At 39.4% G+C, this 9,758-nt stretch overlaps 1 protein-coding gene across 4 annotated transcripts in view; it reads right to left on the reverse strand.

Annotated features, from left to right (window-relative positions):
- The window catches only part of arhgap32b (Rho GTPase activating protein 32b), a 109,256-nt gene that overhangs the window by 76,549 nt on the left and 22,949 nt on the right, over nt 1-9,758 (reverse strand). The window lies entirely within an intron of this gene.

Consider the following 9,758-nt stretch of genomic DNA (forward strand, 5'->3'; position numbering starts at 1 on the left):
AACGTGTGATGAAAAGGGAAAATGAACACGAAGATTGACATGGGAGCAGGATGAGAGAACAGGGAGAGAGAAAAATAATTAATTGTGTGTACTGTAGATCAAGTTACATGGTGATGGAGCTTCGCAAAGCAGGATTTCACTTCAGTGTTAACACATGGAGATTCTGGCACACACATTCGTGTGTGAATTAACAGTCAAACACTAACATTGGCTGCCCTGATATCCTGTGATGACTGTGTCTCTATTTCAACCCAGAATATCAATGGCCAACTCAATTTTTCTTCCCAGCCAATCCACGTTTTATTTGAAATGCCATTTTTGTCTGTCTCATCTACAACAGCACTTTGTCCAGAGATTCGCTGACTGACTGACTGCTTTGATACAAAGATGCGCTCACAGCTGGTTTTAAGTATGCCAACTGTCCATTCAACACCCAAGTATGAAACGAATAATGCAACACAAGCTTTTTAATGCAACAGAAAAATTACTATAGTAGTTCTGCAAACCCAACAGACTTTGGAATGCTGTGACAAACATAAGGCACTATGCTCCCAGAATAGCTTCAACTCAGTAAATTTAAGTTTGACTGGTAGTAAGATAGTGGACCTATCCTATTACTAGATAGACATGTACTGTAATTGTGCACAGGGAGATATTTGCAGCAGTACACAAATGAACCAACGGTAGTGATGGTCAAATGAAGCTTTGGAAACCACTGTTTTCCTTTTCTGAGCCCACTAGATGGCGCTTTCTGGATTGAAAATACTCATTTAACCTTTTTCTTTGAACAGAGAGCGCCATCTAGTGAGCTCAGAAAATAAAGACAGTGATTTGCAAAGCTTCACTTGACCATCACTAGCAAACGGAACAACGCATAGTGCAAAAACATACGTCAAACACAAGTAGTAATATAAAAGTAAAACAAGTAATGCCGACCTTACACCAAAAGACGTTTCATGCGATTCCACTATCACAGACTCATTTACAAGATCGGAATGAAATCATGTGAGTCTCGCTAAAGTTGGAGCGCTCCTGTCATCTCAATCGTTTGGTGTAAGGTGTTCATAAAACTCAGTCCCAGTCAGTCTTTTTCCCCACCTGGACAATCAGAAATAATCAAACATGTCTGATATTATCATAAGTTTTAAGTCTTGGTAGCGAAGTTTAATCATGTGAACATTGTACAACAGTTTTACTGGCGGATATCTGGGATTGTTCTCTCGTTGGTCAGTTCTAGAACAATATTGCATCCAAAGTTTCCGCCTTGTTTAACGTTAACGTGCCTGTTTCTGACGATGTCTTGATTCTGAATGACCTGTCTGTCTTTCAGCTCTCTGGGACTCAGAAACATGCTGTATTTGCTTACAGCTGCAAAGAAAATGATTGCAACTTGTTGGAAACCACCCTATGGTGTGTCTATCCGTGCATGGACCCTGTCCTTCTTGGATGTAGTTTCTATGGAGCTCTCTACGGCATTTATACATGGAGCGCCAGGAAAGACTCTGGACACTTGTCTGAGCAACGCTGAATCTTTGAGGTCCGGGTTTTAACCTGCAGGTGTTTGGTCCCTTGGCGTGTGTTTGTCTCTGTGTGTGTCTTTTTCTGCATGTGTTGTTTTGTCTCCCTCCCTCCCTTCTGTCTTTCCTATGTTTTTTGGCCTTGGGATGCATTCCTAGTCTCAGTGTATCCTTTGTAATTTTATCAGCGTTTATAATTTCTAAATTTATATTTCTTTTGAAATACCTTTTACCGGCGGAAAAACGAAGCTATGTTTCCATCCACACGTTTTTAAAGAATTAAGTTTCATCGAAGGAAAACTGCTTTCTGGAAACAGTAACATTTGAATATTGTGATCATGATGTTACTTGCAACCCAATATTCAAGATATTAAAGTGTACTCAGTTCTGCTGCTTTCAGTATTCTGCAAAAATACAAGTTGCTTGTTGAATTTAAAACAAATGATTGGAATCATTTAACATTATTTCATTGAAGAAATTGAACATAAAGTTGAATTTAAGAAACACTAAAAAAAGTGTTTTTCGCCATATATATGTTGCAGCCTTTCGCAATGTGTGCATTGCACCTGCAGATATGGGCATGATGACAATATATTGTGTATCTTTTCTAATTAACCGTCCTGTTCCTGCCCCCGCACACAGCAGCAGCATTACCATAGTGATGGCCACCACAGACTGGTAGAACGCCTGCAACGTCTTGTTGCCTCTGAGCCTCTGTAGGAAGTAGAGCCGGCTCTGGCCCTTCTGGTGGAGGGCCCCTGTGTTCCCATTCATGTGCACTGCGAGGGATTTATTGGATTGAACCACTTAAATAACAATTTCCTGAAGCCCAAAGCGTCATCCTCATATTTAATGAACTACAACAACAGAATGTTAGACATGTTTACTAGAATTGATCAACTATCTTCTCAAAATTGCTGCCGGTTGTTTCTTTTCTGTCTGTCAACTATTCGATTATTGAACACATTGTTTAAGTTGTAAAGTGCATCTTGCGATTTGGAGTTTTCTCCCTGACTTAGTCAAAAATTAGGTAATACAAGAGGTTTCTAGTATCTAGACAACCAGTTAGCCTCCCCTCTTGTGATGGACTACTCACTGTAACATGAGTCACTATTGGTTTAAAAACTGTGATTAAGGTTGGGACTATTACCAGTGTTCATCTCCTACCTACTGAATCATCAGTACAGCATAATCACGGCAGAGAACGCCCTCTTGGGTAATATAGCTTCAGTACTACCCACCACATGACAACCTCCAAATGAAATCCAACTGTGACGGTGTCGAAAATAGTGACAGGAATATAGCAGGACGGACCCAATAAAATAAGGGAGGAGAGAAAAGTAGGAAGAGAGGATCCACACAGGCCACACTCAAGCAGTTGGTTCTACATCTGACAAAGACTTGCTGGGCATACGTAATCCCCAGGGCTCTCTGGTGTGCATTTTAGTCAAAAACATATCATACATACTATCTATAATAATAGACACACATTTAAGATGACAAATACCGTGAAGAAAATATAGGTAGTCTAAAATACAGATTGTTTTCCTTTCACTACTTTAAAAGGAAACCCTTTAAAATACCCCTGAAACCTGGTAAGAGCGCCACCTGGTGGAGCGGAGATGAAAAACAGCTAGAATTGTGCTTAAGGAGATTACATAAACATGCCGGCAGTTTACCCAACATGGCCTTGTACAAAAAATATACAAATGAAGTTGTCTATGTCAACTTAGTGATGGCCAGGCTACCAGTTCATACAGCGTAAAATGATGAGTACGCGAATAAGAGTTATTAAAAAGCTCAGAGCACGATGGTACACATAATCTAAAAGGTGGAGACTACTAGAGGCAGCATGGATGTAGACAACATCACCAGAGTCCAAAACACTTACAAAGGTCGCCTGTTTGTCTGGCTAACATGTTAAATAAAGTTTTCTTCCTAAAATAAAACCCCAGCCTTAGTTTCAGCTTTTTTTTACAAGCTTTTCAACATGAACTTTGAAAGAAAGTTTGTTGTCCAGCCCAAAACCTAAATACTTGTATGATGGAACATTTTCAATTAATACCCCACTTAGTGTGTTAATAGTTATATTATTTGGGGATTGGGAACGAGCCCTTCAAAACATCATACGTTTGGTCTTCTTAGTATTTAGCTCATGTAGAGGATTCAAGTGTATGCATTAGTTAAAAGAGGAAGTGAGTTTGTGTATGCCATGCAGGCAGGCAGGCAGGGCAAAGCAGGCTGAGCTTTCCGAAATTACCTGATGCAGCAAAAAACACAGAAATGGCCGTCCTTGAGAAGAGGACAGAGCCGGAGCTGCGAGCAGATTAAAAATCAAGACTTCATCACTTCTACACGGTAAACACCCTCTATTCTCATCAGGATGGCAGCGTTACTGGTGACGAAGTTGTTCTAATCACAACCCAAGATCTTGTCTTCCCACAGGTCAGAGTCAGGAAATGTTCAACTTAGCAGTGTATGCCACTACGCCATGTTTTTATTAACCCTTGTGTTGCCCTCCCGGGTCAAAAAGATTAACACTTGTTTGTTTTTTTTACCCTTTTTCGGACATTTGACATGTTCAACGCATTCTTACACCACATTAATACCATTAGTTTTACACTACTTTTTGGAATCCATGGTAAAAAACCCTAATTTATATGGAATTATACTTAATATTTGAGTTAAAATTATGAATTATTTTGACTACTAGTTAAGATCAGAGGAACATATGTTGATTGGATGAGTTTTGGTCAGGATTCCACCCAAAATTCAATGAAAGTGATTAATTACATTTGCAAAAAGCGTTGCAAGGAATCCATCCTTTTTGTGTTAATTTGGTTAAAAGAATGTCATATTTCTGAAATAGACATTTTTAAAAAGGGGTCAAATTTGACCTGAGGACAACAGGAGGGTTAAAGCCAAAAGCTAAGCTTTACACACACAATCACGTTTGGTCACTTTACCTTCCCGTACGTACAATTTAACGGGTCCCAGCTAACGGGGACGAGGAACAACTGGATATACTCTCATCTCAGTCATAACATGCATGTGTGATGCTTTCATATGTTAGGCTACTGTTAAGGCGGAGAGCTAAGTAACCTGTTGGGACACAGAGTAAAGTAAAGGACACCACCCAAACTAGCAGTCCGACCGGCGGTGACATGTTGCCGTTCCTAACGCTAGACTTGGTTAATCAAAGACGCTACAAAAGCCACACAGGACCGGGCAGGTCAGACGTCTGTGTTTGATTATACAGTATATCTTTAAACAGTTACGGCTGAAAATGACAAGAGAAATGTACAAGTTTGCCCAATTCAAATATCTCTGCAATTCAAATTATTTGTCATGTTGATTTGAATAGGGACAGATGCTAAGATATTGACATTTGTGCAACAAATCTCCAACGTACAGCATCACAGCATTTATAGCTATTGCTTGTTTCCAATGCCCAAATCTTTTTTTTTCTTCTCACTCATACACGCGCAGGTAGGCGGGGCTGGAGAGAAGAAAACACTCTAAAAGAATTGTCCATTCTGCTTGCGATGTTGATGGTTGAAATGAATGGTCATTCTGTCGTTTTTCTCCGTTTGAAATTGAAATCGTGACACCCCTATGAGTCATACCTAATGCACTCTGTGTATTCCTCTACGCTGCCGTTACTGCATTCTCTCTCCCAGCAGACTCAATCTCTTGCTAAACTCTCTGGGAAACAGAGCAGCTCTGAAGTAGGAAGGAGCCAAGTAAATGCACACAAATCCCTCTACATGAAATCAATACTGGGAAGGAAAAGTTCACTCACATGACCTCTTCCAGTTTTCTACACTGCAGCTACAATGTACTGCATGTAAAGAGAAAACAGAGACAGAGATGCTATAACGAGGTCTAATGTATGCAATGGATTTCCATCATCGTCTTTGGTGTTATTCCCTAATGACGAGACAAGCAGTTTAAGATTGAGACATGTAACTAGACCCAAACAACACATGGTCTGTGACAAGGGTTAGTGACCTTTCTTAACTCCTGCCAACATTACCAGCGGTCTTAATGGAAGGCATGCACTGCTAGCGGACCAATTATCCCTCTTATGGATTGGCCATAGGGCTGTTTAAATTAATTATTGCATCAATGATCGCAATACCGTTGTTGACGATCACGCGTTGATGCAGTTAAAGACCATATTGGATCATTGCCTACAGATGTTGCTTGTTGATTTTTCTCTGCTACATTCAGCCTGTGTCTTTTTTAAGAGACACGACCACATATGCATCTGAGTGCTTAAATTTGTTTATGAAAACCATGGGTAGCAGTATATCATAACGTTGAGGTGATGCATCGTGATATCGAATCAATGATAGGATAATCGTCATCAAATCGCAAGACCAGTAAAGATTCACAACCCTATCAGCCAGTGGCATGACATTTATCAAAGTTGGAATTTGCAATTCATCTGCTGTTCATTTACTCAATAAGTTCAGTGCAGTAATGCAGGACGTCACAGAACAAATGCAATGTAATGTGCTTGCTGTCACTTTATCGTCACTGTTGCCATCTTGGGGACTTGATCGGCTCCAGTACTTAATGTTGAATTCTTAAATGTGATCAGCAAAATATCACCTAACCCGTAAATGTACATGCTGTCTAAACAGTACAGCTATTAGCAATTTGTACTACTTTCTTATCAAATACAAAGCAGTGTGTGTCCACTGTATTCAGCCAGTTAAATTGACAGTGTACCAGCAATCCTGTGAGCTAAATACTGCTTTGTTTGGCACTATATTCCAGCAGTCATTCAGTTTTTTTCTTGTCGAGTAGGCTACTGTTGGGTAAAGCACACTTCCCACGTGGGTCAAAACAAATACGGTTGTATGTGAGGATAAATCGCTAATAAGACTTTCATATTCAGAATAATGTGTTAATCCCCAAAGTGCATTTCATTGTTATACTCTATTCCATGTGAATAAATATGAATTAAAAACAATCCATAACTAAAGACAACAATCAAACCATCAGCATCAACATGCCAGTGACAACAAGTGCACAGATCAATAGGTTGTGTTCAGTAGCCTGATAGCGGAAGGAATAAAATAATTTGCATAACAATTTGATTTCCGTGCAGACACATAATAGCACAAGCCTGACGGCATTACTACAAATTCACTAGAAGGTGCATGGTCAGGTTGTTGGTATTTTGTCAGTGTTCTGAAGTACTCGTTCTTTCGACACAGAGCTGAGGTCTTTCTGCTGGTCTCCAGTGATCTTGGAGCAGACCCTAACAAAAAAAAGGTCTAGAGTACTACCACAGTCAGGGTTCCCAGCGAGCTGAGGCGATACTAAAAGGTGATGTGAAAACCTTCAGACTACGGATTGGTTGGAGAGAATGGTATGTTTTGGATATAATTGTGACATACTACTTCATCATAACATTGCGCCTTGAACTTTGAGCCTCTTGCTCATATCCAGAGGATGGGGGTTGGAATTTATTCTGGCTTGCATAAGGCAAAATATGACCAGATGTAGTAGGTTATCCTGATATTTCTTTGGCATACTGCATTTTACATACTACGTATATATTGGGATGTACTATGGCATACTTAATAATTAGTATGTTAGTATGGGTAATGGAACACTCCCTTAGTTCAGTGGGTTAGCATGGTAAAATGAGTTAGTTAGCACTAAACACACAAATGCTGGAGGAAATATCATTGTTTTGATAGACAAATTAAAAGGTCAACCTGTTGGGCGCCTGGATAGCTCAGTTGGTAGAGCAGGTAACCTTATACAGAGGTTTGCTCCTCAACGTAGCGGGCCGGGGTTCAACTCCGGCCCTTTGCTGCATGCCATTCCCCCTCTCTCTCCCCTTTCATTTCTTCAGCTGTCCTGTCATTAAAGGCCTAAAATGTAATAATAATAATAAAAAATAAAGTCAACATCTTGATGGTGTTAGATGAGTTAAGTGATTAAAAATCACCCTGAGGGGAACGGTAATCTTTCTACCAAAAGCCATACAATAGCTGTTGAGAGATTTCTCTCAAAACATCAAATGCCACTCTGAATGAAGTCAGGAGATCACCAAAGTCAGTAGGTTTCATCCTCTGTGGACCATGAATATCTGGACAACATTTCATGGCAATCATCCGATAGTTGTTGAGATCCATGTGTCTAGTGTGGCTAAAAAAACACAACACACGAGCTGCAGATTTTTCCACCTAGCCCTCCAAAGGATGTCTGACCACAACAGCCCAGCTCCTCTCACTCAATTGAAACCACACACTATCAATACACATTGATATGCAAATAAGGCAATGTGTTCTCCTGGAACTTAAGGGCCAGTTCTTGGGGTGCCCGGCAACAGCATTCAGTTTTCCATGGACTTTGCAACACTGGTCTGCAGTGTGTCCGACTGCCTAGCTGAACGTCAGATATTTTCTGTGGCATATTTTCTGTAGTATCAATACACAGGTGCCAAGTATGGATCTTTTATTATGTATGTGTTGGTCAGTTTGTCTGCTGGACAATCCCATTTTGCAGCAATACAGTTGAAGTGAGATGAACAAACAGAGAAATGTATCTTTTTAGATAAAACAGATGTTAACATAGTTTCCTTTTGGGGACATCATTTGAAAAACCAAAAAATTGTATTGTGGCAAAAGTATTGTGATGATATTGTATTGAGAGGCGTCTGGTGATTCCCACCCTTATAGAATGTGGCTGTGACTATTAATGGGTACCGTTAGGATTTTGTCTATACCAATTTCCATATCGATATCTATACTGATATCCATACCGCTTACCGATCAATAATAAAAATAAAAGTCAATAATTTGGTGCAAAAAATAAAGACAGGAAAATATTCAATAGTTATTTTAAATGTTAAAGTGTTTTTGAGTTTCCTGTATATATAATGAGGGAGGAGTAATTGCTACAAATGGCTGGTCTAACAACTACAGTATAAACAATACCAATGTAAATGAGTTGTACGCGAAATATGTAATTCTCACAAGTTTACATTTTGAATAAATCATTTAAATTGTACCATATGAAATTTGCAATAAACAAGTTAGTGAACCCCAGGAAGAGTTGCTACTACATTGTTAGCACTGTCATTTTGTGATCTCCTGTTTTTGTGTCATTGTTTTAGCACCAGTATCAGAAAAAAAGATTCCCAACCCTATTCCCTGCTAAAACTTTTACATATGACACACACACACACACACACACACACACACACACACACACACACACACACACACACACACACACACACACACACACACACACACACACACACACACACACACACACACACACACACACACACACACACACACACACACACACACACACAGAGAGAGTGAAGTAGTGAACTGATAAAGTAGTGAACTGATACTTCATTTGACTTAAGAGCGTTTTATACCACCATTCCTGTTCATTTTAGGAAATTTGGTTGAAAGAAAGACAAATTTCTGATCTAGGCACTTTTTGAAAATGGGTTGAATGTGACCCAAAGACAACAGGAGGGTTATACACACATCTGCACCGAGCTTTTCCTCAAAAGGAGCTAGCTACTTGTTGTAAAGCTTAACATATTTTAGCTTAATTTATGCAATTATGCACCAAGCTTTTTCTCAAAAGGAGTTAGCTAATTGTTGTAAAGCCTAACATATTTTAGTTTAATCATCATTCCCAGATGCTTGGTCCTGGCGGCGGTTCAAACTGATTACTTATCAAGGAGCTTATTGATACTTCGGCACTGACCCGTCCAGGACTGGTACCAGTTTACTACTGGTTCCCCATACCAATCCATGTGACAGTGTCAAAACTATATTTGAAGTTTATTTTTCCTGTGTCCTTCTCTCGCAATTACATTCATGTTGTCAAAAGTGATTAAAACCCATCTTTTCAACACAGTAACCCAATGCAGTTGCACATATCTTTAAATAGCGGTTAGTTATTTCGCTGCTTATGTCACATCTGGCAAATTCGCCATTGTACCGGCTAACAACTCTTTCAATGTATTCCGATGAACCTGGCACAAACGGGGTATATTTCCTGTTTCAGTGATCAGTGATTATTTTTCGACATGAAGGCTAATAGGTTAAAATGCTGATGTTTGCTGGTCACCCATTCAATTTTCCCATTGACTAGGTTACCTAGATAGATAGATTCAATTCAATTCAATTCAATTCAATTTTATTTATAGTATCAATTCATAACAAGAGTTATCTCAAGACACTTTAC

This window comes from Etheostoma cragini, chromosome 13 (assembly GCF_013103735.1).
Source record: "Etheostoma cragini isolate CJK2018 chromosome 13, CSU_Ecrag_1.0, whole genome shotgun sequence".
NCBI lineage: Eukaryota > Metazoa > Chordata > Actinopteri > Perciformes > Percidae > Etheostoma > Etheostoma cragini.